The following is a 14,035-nucleotide window of genomic DNA, read 5'->3' as shown; positions in this document are numbered from 1 at the left end:
GCCTTTGAGTTCTTAAGTGTGACATATTTGTGCAAAAAAAATTAATTCTCGAAGTTTCTTCAATTCTACAGTTGTATAATATAGGATTTAAATTACAATAATATTTTTATCATATCTTTTGAGCAAAAAAGGTTCTCAAAAGTGTGGTCTGGGGACCCCCAGGGGTCCTTGAGGGAGTTCCAGGGGGTCCACAGCAAACGAGGAACAGTTTAATCACTTTAACCCTATTTTATACTTTGTTTGAAAATAGCCAATCTACAAGCTCACAACGCGTCCCATTACTGGCCATTTTGAGCTTGTAGATCGGCTATTTTCGAGACATTTTGATAAATCTTGAAAGATTTTCCCTGGCAGAAAATATTTTCAGGTGGGGGTCTGCAGCCAAATGCATGTCAATTTGGGGGTCCTTGACATGAAAATGTTTGAGACGGGTCGGAAATTGCAATCTAACCCAAACGGGCCCGGTTGAGTTGAAGCCCAAGAGGAAACATTAGGAACTTATTGCTGCATGAGGCCCATTGTCATGATGCGCCAGCTGGGTTCCAAATGCATCGCGAAAATCTAAAAAACACTGCATAGAAGCGGGATGACTCGTGCTTAAAATCATCGATGCAGGTCTTGAGGCAAAAGGCATGTTCATTCATTCCTTGCCTCTCTATATAGGCTTTCTGTTTTGTGGATAGAATATTATTTTCCACTAGCCATGCTAGAATACGGGAGAGGAGGCATTTCATGAACACCTTATACACAGTTGGGAGGAAGGATACGTCTCTTCATGTAGTTGGGTCGTCTGGGATATTATCTTTTTTGTGTATTCTGTGAACGAGAGCTCCTTTTCCATGAATCTGGCACTCCCTTGTTCTCCAGACATACATTAAAGATATGGGTTAAAGACACACACACACACACACACACACACACACACACACACACACACACACACACACACACACACACACACACACACACACATACACACACACACACACACACACACACACACACACACACACAGAGAGAGAGAGAGTACAGTACAGTATGATAAATAATAATATTAAACCATTTAAACCTAATAACTTACAGGCTCTATTATAAATGCATCATTTAACATTAATAACTACACATCACAATTCCTTTCATATTTCACTCATGTGTTTTATTTTTCTAATCACAGAAAATATTTCTCATTAATATCCCACAATTATAGATTTAATAATTGATATCTATACAGTTTGATATATTTTGTTACAAAAATACAAACTTCTGAAAATAATAAAATAAAGAATCAAGTCTTTTAGCTGTTAGAATTCTAAAGCAGTAAAACCTACATTCTCTATGCGTTGCACATTAAAATCCTCAGTGTTAATTCAACCATTTGTAACTCAGAGTAATAATGTGTACCAATATATTACTATGACAGTAGACACCTATATTGTCACTGTCGGGCAGAAAACTCTCCATATTTATTGCAGTGTCACACAACAATAGTTGATCTACAAGCTCAATACACCACAATGCAACACGTTGTGAGCTTGTAGATCTAGTTCTGCAATTTATGAAAGTGGTTAAAGGGTTTTTTATAAATATTGAGGAAATAAGAGGAGATCGGTCAACATGTTTCAAGATTCTTTAGAAAATACCCGATCTGCAAGTTCACAAGACGTCACATTGTGACGCTTTGTGAGCTTGTAGATCAGCTACTTTCCCAATAGCTGAATTGCAAAGTTTTTAGTGTTTAAAACTGTTCCTCATTTAGCTGGGGACCCCTTGGAACCCATCCATGGACCCCTAGGGCTCCCCAGACCCCTCTTTGAGAACCACTGCACTAAGACAGTTTGAGAGTCACTACAGTAAATTGAAATAAAACATATAAATTGTGTATCAATCATATTTGTGTGCTTCTTCTCCCAGACATAACCTGATTATGATGCTTTTCTATGACAGTGTTTCAACAAAATAGATTTAAAATATATATATCTTTACATTTCATCTTCTGTATGCAATTTCAGATCCCTTTAAAATATGAGTTCGCCATCATTTTCATATAATTATTTCCATAAATATTTTTAATTTCTGTCTTAATTTTAAACTCCATTTTCCCTTTGAATCATCAAACAGTACAAAAGTATTATCCACATAGTGTGTGTGTGTGTGTGTGTGTGTGTGTGTGTGTGTGTGTGTGTGTGTGTGTGTGTGTGTGTGTGTGTGTGTGTGTGTGTGTGTGTGTGTGTGTGTGTGTGTGTGTGCACACGCACGTGTGTGTGTGTGTGTGTGTGTGTGTGTGTGTGTGTGTGTGTGTGTGTGTGTGTGTGTGTGTGTGTGTGTGTGTGTGTGCGTGTGTGCGTGTGTGCATGTGTAACTAGGAAGCATCCTATGCCTCCTACTGTAAGGAGACAGTCCTAAGCATCCTTGTGTCCTATAAATGCTTCCTAACTACAAAGCTTTCTTTTAAATGAGACACGACTGATGTGTCAGTTAACTGAACCCAAATATATACGCTGAACTACAAGCGCACAACGCACCACTTAGCAACACGTTGTGAGCTTGTAGATCTGCTATTTTTGGCAGAATGTTCGTCCCAGAGTTGTTTCCAGTAGCTAAGGTGCTCTTCATGTGGAGTGTGTGAATGGCCACAGGGGGGCAGCAGATACAAAACATACATCACTATAATGATATTGATCAAACAACAACATGTTTAAATATGTTTTTTTCAGAGTGGTTTGGTATACATCTGATCTGTACGCAGTCGGAGTCCTGAGTCAGCGTTTCCCAACCGGTGGCTTGGGACCCCAAACCTGGCCCTGCCATGTTTTGACGGAGACGCTGACAAAGGACAGCTGTCAGTTCAACAGAGGAATATTCAAAACCCTGATTTTGTGCTCAGTGCAAAAATATTAATATTAATAATACATCAAATATGTCTGGGCCACATTCCAAAACCAGCAGGGAATGACTAAGTAACAATGTGAAAGTAATAAAATACTAATAAATGACGTTGTGTTAAGGTGTGTTCAGATGGAAATGCCATTTTGGTCGCTGGGTTCAGCTAATCACTTATTTGTGCATGCTGTCAATGACTATGGAAACAGTACCGAATTCTAAGAAAGATTGAGCAACAACATGTTCTATTTAATGAATATAATATATTGATGGTGTACAATCAAGCTGTCAAAAACACACAGAGCGTGTTGTTTTTCTCCATCCTGGCCAGCAGCTGTACTGACCGGACGACTGAGCAGGACCTCCCGCTCTGTAAGATGTCACGTCGGGGGTAAATAGAACGCAGTTTGTTGACTCAAACACCGATTTGGGGGCTTGTTTTGTTTGCAGGCACATACAACAGATATAACACGTATACACAGACCCCTCCAGTGTTAATGGAGGGGAACTTCAGTTGGGATTCGTCCAGCTGGAGCAAAGATACCAAAGTGACAAAACCTGTTGTGTGGCCTGGATCGCACCGCTCATCATGTATGCAATCACGCCAATTCAACAAATATACTGGCTTCTGGTCTGAACCAGAGCATGTGAGCGGAGCGGGATGATTTTTAACGTAGCGGGGAGCGGGTTTATAAAAATGTAGGAGCGGGGACCGCCAGCCGCTCCAAGCCGCTCCGATCGGGGCCGCGCACCACATGTTTGAGCATGCCCGGTACACAAGTACAGACACAAAGAAATCCTCAACACTGCAACAGAAGTGCAGAGCTCATGTCCCTGATCACGATTTCATTCAAATGTGTCCGTAATCCACACAAGTATGTTTATAAATACCTTTTGTGTCAGTTAAGTTATATCACCAGCCCAACATGAGCGAATAACAGCGTGACATGAGCATGACAACAGCCCCCTGGAGCGAGGAGCGGCATTTCCCCCCCGCTCCACTCCACTCACATGCTCTGGTCTGAACCAGGGGGCAAGTATTCACCGCTGGAAGTTAGGCTAATAAGGAAGAACTGAAAACGCTGCAGTTCTCAATAATGGTCTAGAGAAGGTGTCGCTTCTTACCCTCCTGCTGGTTACAGAAGACCTTTTTTTTAACCAATTTCCTCCTTCAATGTAGTCGTTATGTTAATTAATTCCTCTCCACACACATGTCTGTGTTGTCACTGCTGTCGTATCCTACTGACTCACCTGCCACTGAGGAGCCCCCACGATTTTTTCCCCAGTTCTGATCAAGATTGGCAGAGTTGAAGCCACTTTTGTGTATTTCCACATTGTAGTAAAAAATACCCTATTTGAATGTTTTCCATTTGTACTGCTGTGTTTATTTGGTGCCGATTGTAAATGGATTTTGTCTGTTAGGCTAATCTGTGGGCTAACTCTCAGTGAAGGTTCCATTGAAAAATATTCATTAGCTTTTGTGCTAGCTAGCAAGACATCTGGGGAGGGCAGGGAGGGACGAACGGCGCATTACGGACAGGGAGGGACAAACGGCTCATGTGTAACATAATTGGTGAGGAAACGACAGAGGCGACATTAACATGATACATTTATTTGACTATCAGCATGGTCATTTGCTCGTAGGGTTCTACTGAAGCATCAATGAGCGTTAGATGCCAGAAATGTAACTTATGTGCTTGTTATAGGACATTTTATCCGACCGCGCCGTCCGCCCCCCATGTATGCACCGTTCGTCCCGACTGGCGGCCGTGTGCGGAAGTAGTGCAACGTCACTTTACTTACCGATTGCGTTCGACTTGTTTCACTAAAATTAAAACGGACTGCGGGTAATGGGAGAGGACAAGTGTCTCTTGTTCACAAAAAAGTATGGTTACATGAAATTAATTCATCTCTGTGCAGGGAGGGAAATAGAAAAGGGTGCGCCGTTTGTCCCCGCCCTCCCCTACTTCTCGTCATTGACTTTATATGCAATAAAGCCACTCAGACACATATGTTGGCGTCTGGTCTGAACACACCTTTAGACATCATGGTCCCACAGTCTCATGGAAACACATTCATTATGCTGCCCTCTAGAGGTGTCCATGAGCAAGGCACCTCAGTGGAGCTGTTTACGGCCCAGTAGCTATAAGATGGAAGACAAAGCCTGTATGAACAGGACAGTGTAAAGTACTACAAAGTATGAATTACACCCAGTGGTCTCTCAAACCTTTTTACTTCAAGGACCCCCAGTGTGGCATGCTTTAGGCAAGGTTATATATAATAACGAAGACTGGTTACCTGAAAGATTGTAAAAGTAACTCAAACTGTATTCTGTTTATACAACTAACTGAAACTAATTAAAATCATGTAGAAAAAAATGTCCTTAGTTTTAGTCTTTGTCAATATTTCATATAAAAATAGTATTTTGAGTGGATATTAAATCTATCTTCCATCTTTTCTTTTAGCTGTGCCAGTTGTATTATTATTTTTGAATACAATGTTGCTGTTTTTTTACACAATATGTTTCTTTAATCTCACCCCTGATAAATACCGATGTTACAATAAAAATAAATAAAAGCAACTAAAGTTTCTCCTTTAAACATTTTTTTTAACTGAAATGGAAAACAAAGTCAAAATGAAATTTAAATACAACTAATGAATGATTTTAAAGTGTTATAATATAGACATTAGGCCATGGGCCCCCATAACTCTTAGAGTTAAAGACCCGTAAGGGTCCATTTGGACCTTGTGGGTCCCCAGACCATACTTTGAGAACCTCTGAATCAGCAGTCACCACCTGGGTTTTATGATTGACAGGTGACATCACATCTGTTGGTTCCGCCCAGCTAGGCCTTCTCCTGTTGGATTTGATAATAACAGGCCTACAGGAGAAATGCAAAGATACATTCATTCATTAAAGCTGCACTATGTAACTGTCCTCTTCTACCCCGGATTTTAACCTGGTTTCCTGCGCAAGTGCTGACATTTTTACCATTGAGCTAATAGAGCCAGCATACTTAATCAGGAGATAATTGAATCTTGACCATCAGGTCAAAATTTGGGTCAGATCAGGTGTCTAGGTGAGACATGACCTTTGACATGATCTAAATGTCTCAATAGAAGAGCAGGGAGACAAAATACAACCACCCCAATTATACAAGTTATATTGTATTAACATACTCTACCATACAGATAGGACAACATTACATTGTATTAATTGAAAAAAAGTTACATAGTGAGGCTCTGATTAATGAATAATTAGATGATGGATAAATCATGAATAAATAAATGGTTTGTAATTATTTATGTACTTGAGGTGTGATTTTCATTTGGAATGTATGTGTTTAACACCTGTGTAATAGACCAATTATTTGTTTACCAACATTGACACTGGATGCACAGGTGATTGTTTCACGCAATCAATTCTCAACCTGTTGTTTTGGGGTGCGCTGGTTTCAGCACACCCCAACCCCCTCTTGTGTGTTGGCTAGTGTGGCGCGTCCTAGCGAGACCAGATAGAATGGGTTTCATTGCGTGCATACTGTTTGCGCGCACACTGGTTCTTATCAGTGTGACGTCGTCTGTTAAGGGGTCTATAACATTAAACAATGTGTCACTATATACACGTGCACGTGTGTGTGTGTGTGTGTGTGTGTGTGTGTGTGTGTGTGTGTGTGTGTGTGTGTGTGTGTGTGTGTGTGTGTGTGTGTGTGTGTGTGTGTGTGTGTGTGTTACCTTCAGTGTAGTGAACATGTGACCCAGTTCTCCATGTTGAAGGCTTGGGTCCATCAGGTCATCGATCAGACTCACCTCAGCTCCCAGGTTCCTGATCCTGAAAACACATTAGATTAAAACACATTGTATTAAAACACATTAGATTAAAACACATTGTATTAGACTGCATCTCATCAAAGCAAATTTACATGAATCATATCATAGCACATTGTATTGTCATGCACGTGCACACATAGACATAAAAGGGGGCTTCAGCCCCTGCCCTTTTACCCGTTGGTAAAAAAGGTGCCCTCTCCAGACCATGAATTATAGCCGATCTACATGCTCACAACGCATCCCAGCGCGACGCGTTGTGAGCTTGTAGATTGGCTATTTTCGGTACACGATACAGCGCGCAACGAAGTATATGTCCAATCGAAACCTAACCCTGCCGGGCGCACGCACTCACATGTCCATTGTCCATTCAACGAGGAGAGCAGATGCACACAGAGAAGTGCAGACAATCAGTGATCCGTCTTAATTTGAGACAGATACAGTAGGTATTTGTGGACGGAAAATAATTATACTGTTCATTTCCTCTCTCTCTCGCTCTTTATCTAATATAGCCTTAGATAAAGACTCTCATAGATGTATTTTATCGATTTTAACATGTTTTATCTCTACGAGAGTCTTATCTACCTACCACCCCCGATTGCCCTGGAATGTCAGCTCCAATGACCGTACTTCTCCAAACATGTACAAATGCTAAATATAAGGTGCTTAGAGCTTTCATAGAGTCTGTTATTTCATTTTCTGCCATTTGTTGGTATGGAAACCTTGGCATTAAACAGAAAAATGCCCTTAACAGGGTTGTGAGGGGGGCCAGCAAGATTGTGGGGGCACAATTTAGCTGTCTGAGTCATATATATGACCAGCAGGTGCTTAAGAAAGCATCTTCTATTATGGCAGACAGCTCTCACCCCCTAAATCCTGAATATGAATTCTTGCCTTCCGGCCAAAGGTTAAAGACCCCTGTAGCTAAAAACAATAGGCCTACTTCCATTCGTGCCATCAATAACAGCAGCAGGAGGAGGTAGCTATGAGTAGCTATTATTATCTGGATCTTGTGATTATGTCTATGTCTATGTGTGTCTTGTGTATGTACAGTATGTTTACTGTGTGTTGGAGTTTTTTTTTACTTTCTCACTATCTGCTGCTGTAACATAAGTTGCCCAATTTGGGACATAATAAACTTGAACTTGAACTTGAACTTGAACTTACCCGCTTGCCCCAAATGTTAACTCAGTGTAAGGCGTGTTTGTGCAATGTATTAGTCCATATCTTTCAATAAAGAAGTGTTTTAATCCCGTCTGTGGCCAATTCTGTCGGTTCCCAATAGGTGGTGGTGACGGGGCGCATCCGGTGAAATCCGGAATTACACTCAATGTAAACAGGAAGTAAACGAGGGGGGGAAATGGCGTTCAGCCACAGACGGGAACAAAACACTTCTTTATTGAAAAATATGGACTAATACATTACACAAACAGAACGGACACCGAGTTAACATTTGGGGCAAGCGGGTAAGCACCTTATATTTAGCATTTGTCCATGTTTGGAGAAGTACGGGCTTTGGAGCTGACATTCCAGGGTAATCTGGGGGGGTGGTAGATAAGACTCTCGTAGAGATAAAGGATATAAAAATCGATAAAATACATCTACGAGAGTCTTTATCTAAGGCTACTTAAATACTTAATAACTGAAACTGCTAATTTTACATTGTTAACCAGTAATTTAAGGCTATACTGGATTGTTAGGGCAGGCTGGGTGGTTGTTGTGGCTGTTCTGGCAAAGATTGTTTTTTGTCAATGTGATCAGGGCAAGAAGGTTGTGTCCCACTGTTGTAGAGTAATATGCTGAATTGCTCATATAGATCATCAGTGACAGTAACTTTTGTATGAATATTTTTGTGGAGTTATTTTTTTCAGTATAACCCTCGATTCATAGTGTTAATTTAAAATGAGATATTCCTCTAAATCTGGGTAGAAATGTAAAAAAAAAGACATCATCCGGCCAGCGCCAGCAATAGGTGCCCTTTTGAAATTCCAGCCCCTGCCTCTCCAAATCCCTCTGCACGTCTCTGCGTATTGTATCATTTTATATGGGAGAGATGAACGCCCCTTTTTTTTTTGGACAGAATTGTATTATTTTAAAATCCCCCCGCCTTTTTTTGGGTAACATTTTAAGTCACATTGGAGATAGATAGGAAATGCTAGAGTTTAAGCATATTTTGATTATGACGATAATATCGTTAATCACAATTATTTTTGCCACAAAAATCGTGACGTGTAATCTTCATACCTGGCCCTCAGCACCACATAGAGGAAAAGCGGGAAGAGGTCGTCCATGGACCACAGGAAGTCATGTGACAGCAGAGCTTGTACTTCCTGGGTCAACTCCTCAAATGACCTCTGGATCACCATAGACATATAAAGGTAGACGCCTCATCTGGCTCTGAAGCATCGGCATCTCGGACGCACTTCCGCTTCCTCTCATAGAGTTAAAAGCTTCCTCTATGTTTCCAAGGAAATTAGAATTTCTGGGGGGAAGCTGGAAACTTCCGTGTGCGTCACAGAAGGGGGCGTTCGGTAGGCCAATCAGAGGCAGGTGGGGTGGGTCTTTTCTTAAGAGGCAGCCGCGCAGCAACTAGTCAGTTAGACGCGCTGTGATTGGCCAGTAGTTAACGTGATGTGATTGGTCTGCCCCCCGGAAGAGCCTTGTATTGAGAGACCAGTCGTTACAATGAACTGCAGAGGCCAATGAGGTATCTAGGTTTCTATATCTATGTGGATCACAAGCAGCTTGTCTGATGGAGTGAATGTAGTGCTGGAGAGAGAGAGAGAGAGAGAGAGAGAGAGAGAGAGAGAGAGAGAGAGAGAGAGAGAGAGAGAGCAATAAGAAGTAGGAGAAGAAATGGGTTAACATTAAATGTAAATATTGATTTACATTTTCTTCTGCTGACTTTTCAGAAACTAGCTTATTTATAAATATTATTGTATTTATTTATAGCCCATTTTGTATTGTGTGGTGTGTGTCTACTAATGGCTGTATATGCTCAACCCCCCGCAGGTCTCTTTAGACCATGCGTGCAGGAGATTTATTTTGCCATCTTTTATTTTCTTTCTTAAGTTTAGTGTGCTTTTCATTCATGCATCTTTGTAAACAAGGAAGACAAATGAACCAAACACCTTTAAGTTGAAAAACCCAACCAAACCTGGAGTGGACATTCTGTTCTTCAATGAATGCAAGCGTCTATTGTTTCATGTACTATTTAGCTGTCTGGTTCAACACAGCAAAAAATAAGCACTGTGATTGATTAATTAATTATGTTCAGGTGTGTTGTCTGCAGACATTATGTAGTGTCTGTTGTTTCAAGTCTGCCCAAGAATGACTCAAAAAATTTGATTTTTTTTTTTAAACAAAATGATACATACTTACTTACTTACTTAGTCCTCTTGCACTTCTTATAGATGAGGCAGCGGGGCTGTCATCTAAGGCGCGTAGAGCCAATTGTAGCAACCAGGTTTCTCCATCTGGGTCTGTCGTGGGCAAGGTGTTGAGCTTGTGCCAGAGTCACATCACAAGCCTTTAGGTCCTGGGCTATTACATCCAGCCAGCGGGTGCGGGGGGCGCCTCTGGGACGTTTCCAACCGGCTTGCTGGGGATTGAAGGCCAGGATGGTGCTTGTTGGGTGTTCCACGGGCAGGCGGATGATGTGGCCATACCAGCGCACTCGTCGCATTGCTGCAAGGCGGGATGCTGGGAGCTGTTGGGTTTTCTCTCTTAAAGCCTGGTTTGTGACATGCTGGCTCCACGTGATGCCTTCGATCCTCCTGAGGGCTCTGGAGTCGAAGCCATCGAGCCTGGCCGCCAGAGTGTTATTCAGCGGCCATGTTTCCGAGCCGTACAGGAGGACAGAAATGACAGAGGCATTGTAGACTCTGAGCTTTGTCTCCCTGGATATGTGCCGGTGTCGCCACAGCGGTCTCCATAGGGACTGCATGACGGACGCTGCAAGGGCACGGCGTCGGTCGACCTCTATTTTGAGGTTGCCGGTGTTGGACACTGTCGAGCCCAGAAACTTGAATGTTGGGACAAAGTGGACAGGGGTGCCATCAAACAGAAGGGGTGGTGGGTCAGGTCCGTCGCCTACGTGCATAAGTTCGGTCTTGTGCCAGCTTATCTTCAGGCCAAGCTTTTTGGTCTCCTCGTCAAACACGCTGAGGGCTTCAGAGAGCTGATCGGCAGTCTCACTGAACAGAGTGGTGTCATCAGCGTATTCGAGGTCCTTCAGAGTGTAGCTTCCGAGTGACACCCCGGGGACCCGCTCACAGACTCTTGACATCAGGTGGTCAATGACACAGTTAAAGAGTTCTGGGGCAGCGACGCAGCCCTGCCTTACCCCGCTGTTTATGGGGAACCACTCGGAGTCCCGACCATTCACACGCACACAGCTTTCCGCACCATGGTACAGCTGCTTGAAGAGTGTGGTGATTTTTGTTGGGGCGCCGAGGGACTTCAGGATGTTCCAGAGGGACCCGTGGTCCACAGTGTCGAAGGCCGCCTTAATACCGGTGAGGCTCCTCACTGGGAGGTGAACCAATAGGATACAACAGCATAACATAACATACCAGAAATGTTAGTGGGGAGGCATAACAACTACATTGGGGGGGAAAAGGGGGTAAAAAACAAAACAACAGGCCTGGGCCCTAGCGTGACAGTCCAGGCACCCTAGGCTGTAATGCCAGCCTGACAGCATGACGCGGGTTCGACTCCCGTTCCCGACAACCTTTGCTGCGTGTCACCCCCCCATCTCTCTCCCCATTTCCTGTCAGCCTACTTTCTCTATCCCTCTCTAAATAAAGGCATAAAATAATTTAAAACAAAAAAACAAAACAACATCAACTACATTCATTCCACATTTTAAAGGTAATAGCATCTGCAATTCTGTATTTTAAATTAATTTAAATGTTTTGATTGATTGATTGAATACTAATTAATGAGATTGTTAACAGTCAAAGTTATGCTAAAAGGATAACACAAAAAGCCCTGGTAATAACATCTACTGTACCTGATCTGTTGTAATGACTCCACAGCTGATACATAACACACATCTTTACTGCTGGACACAATCTGAGAACACACACACACACACACACACACACACACACACACACACACACACACACACACACACACACACACACACACACACACACACACACACACACACACACACACACACACACACACACACACACACACACACACACACACAGAGTGTGATATCTAGATGATGACTCTGAAGGGATGAATGGATGTAATATAATCTCAATATGATCTATAATACTATAATATTAATGATCTCACCTGTTTCTTCTCTCCAAGGACAGACATGGACACCGGCCAGAACTTCCTGTCACACAAAACAAACACAACAGCAATAAAAACTGACATGTTGTAGCCATCTACAAGCTCACAACACGTATGCAAAACAGCAAAAAACTAAAAAAGACTATCCTGACAAAACCCTGTACAAAATGGGGTTGCCAGGTTGAACGTTGTTAAGCATGTTTTAATGAAAGATGAGCAGGTCATTGTTGAGAAATAAACCCTGACAGGATGATTAGACCCGACATGAAGCAGACGGGTCTATATTTAACCCTGAAGGAGTTTATTTCTATACAATGAGCTTTCTTTATCCTGCTTATTACAAGGCTTAATAAAGTAATACATACATTGACACAACATTAAACACAATTATTTAAATTGATTTTAAAATGACTGAATTGCTTACAGTAAAGAAAGATTATGCCAGGTGCAAAACTCCGGTAGGAAGTGTTGATCAAATATGAATAATAACAATATTCTATTAATGCATTGTCTATTTCTCACCTCAAATGTCATGTATTATTTAGCTTTAAAATGTCATTGTGTGTTTGTTTACATTGCTGCCTGGTTGAACACAGCAAAAAACAAGACCTGCGGATTGATTGATTGATTGATTGGTTAATTAATTATGTTCAGGTGTGTTGTCTGTATAGGTCTTTTACTGAGAGCAGAGGTAACTATTGAAAAATAACAGACTGCTGAATTCATTGATTGACCAATCAGAATCAAGCATTCAACTAAACCATGTCTGTGTGAGTGTGTTATATAGATCAGTGTTTTTTTTGAAGAGTCACACCAAAGAACAAGTCACAATCTCAACACACACCCAAAGCCACGGTAACTATAGGGCTACTTCCCTCTATGCACACACAACCTGTATTTATATCCATGTAAAATAGCCTTTATAATAGGTCAATGTTCTTTTGTATTTATTTATGCCAAATAAAATGTTTTAAATATTATATATAATACAACAAAACTAGAACATCTCATGTTGTAAATACAACAGCTAAATAGAACATCAATAGTCTAGATTAGAATCAAGAAAATAAACATGAAACCCCGCCCCAGTTAAAACTCTAGAATCAAGCTTCAATGACAATTTCATGTTCACTAATTGATTCAGGTCTTCAATTGCCTGAGCCTATTCATTGGAAAATGAGTGTGCACAAACAGTACATTTGAGTACATTCAAAACATTTATTGATCAACTAGAAAAAGTGCTCCTCGGAGCACAGGTCTCCTCCAGGTCAGGTAGAATCGGCCAACTGGTGGGGCTATAACAGGCCCATGTGAAAAATGTGAAACATTTGGGGTAGAGGTTTGGAATTGGTATCCAGGGAGTGTGTGCAAAGTTTCTCTGCGATCAGGCCAACGGTGCCGAAGATTAGCTGTTCACAGACAGAAGGACGGACGGACAGGGTGCAAAACATACTCTCTCGCCACGCCTTCGGCCTGGCGGAGACAATAATTCAATAATGAATTCAAGTCTGGATTGTGTTCAAGGCCCAGTAAGTGTGTAGTGTGAGAGAGTGTGTGTGTGTGTGTGTGTGTGTGTGTGTGTGTGTGTGTGTGTGTGTGTGTGTGTGTGTGTGTGTGTGTGTGTGTGTGTGTGTGTGTGTGTGTGTGTGTGTGTGTGCGCATCCTCCACTCACTGGTGCACTTGCAGGAAGCTGAACAGTGATTGGTCGGGCTGCTTGTTGAGTGACATGACTGTGTGCCAATAGGCAGCCTCTCCTCTCTCCTCTTCCAGGCAGTACAGAGTGAACAGAGGAGAGTAGAGACGAGACAACACCACCTAGTGGAGAAGACTGGAACTACTGACCACCACACATCTGTTAATATGAGAGAGAGAGAGAGAGAGAGAGAGAGAGAGAGAGAGAAAGAGAGAGAGAAAGAGAGAGAGACCCTTTATTTAAAAATGAATCGAACCAACCAATATTTCAGGACAATAAAAGCACACAATAACTTAGTAAACTCCAACCTAAACATG

At 41.9% G+C, this 14,035-nt stretch overlaps 2 long non-coding RNA genes across 2 annotated transcripts; both read right to left on the bottom strand.

The window, feature by feature from the left end:
- Positions 1-5,565: 5,565 nt before the first annotated feature.
- On the bottom strand, positions 5,566-9,049 carry LOC308105613. Its single transcript, XR_013934917.1, has 3 exons — positions 8,953-9,049; positions 6,616-6,712; positions 5,566-5,762 (listed from the first exon to the last, which is right to left on the bottom strand). It is a non-coding gene; the product is annotated as an uncharacterized lncRNA (long non-coding RNA).
- A 398-nt stretch (positions 9,050-9,447) lies between these two features.
- LOC308105612 lies at positions 9,448-13,830 on the bottom strand. Its single transcript, XR_013934916.1, has 4 exons — positions 13,698-13,830; positions 12,022-12,067; positions 11,723-11,784; positions 9,448-9,477 (listed from the first exon to the last, which is right to left on the bottom strand). It is a non-coding gene; the product is annotated as an uncharacterized lncRNA (long non-coding RNA).
- Positions 13,831-14,035: the final 205 nt, after the last annotated feature.

This window comes from Gymnoscopelus braueri, assembly GCF_963280865.1.
Source record: "Gymnoscopelus braueri genome assembly, chromosome: 18".
NCBI classification, from domain to species: Eukaryota; Metazoa; Chordata; class Actinopteri; order Myctophiformes; family Myctophidae; genus Gymnoscopelus; species Gymnoscopelus braueri.
Note: the sequence above shows the minus strand (reverse complement) of the source record. Positions and strands in the feature narration are given on the sequence as shown.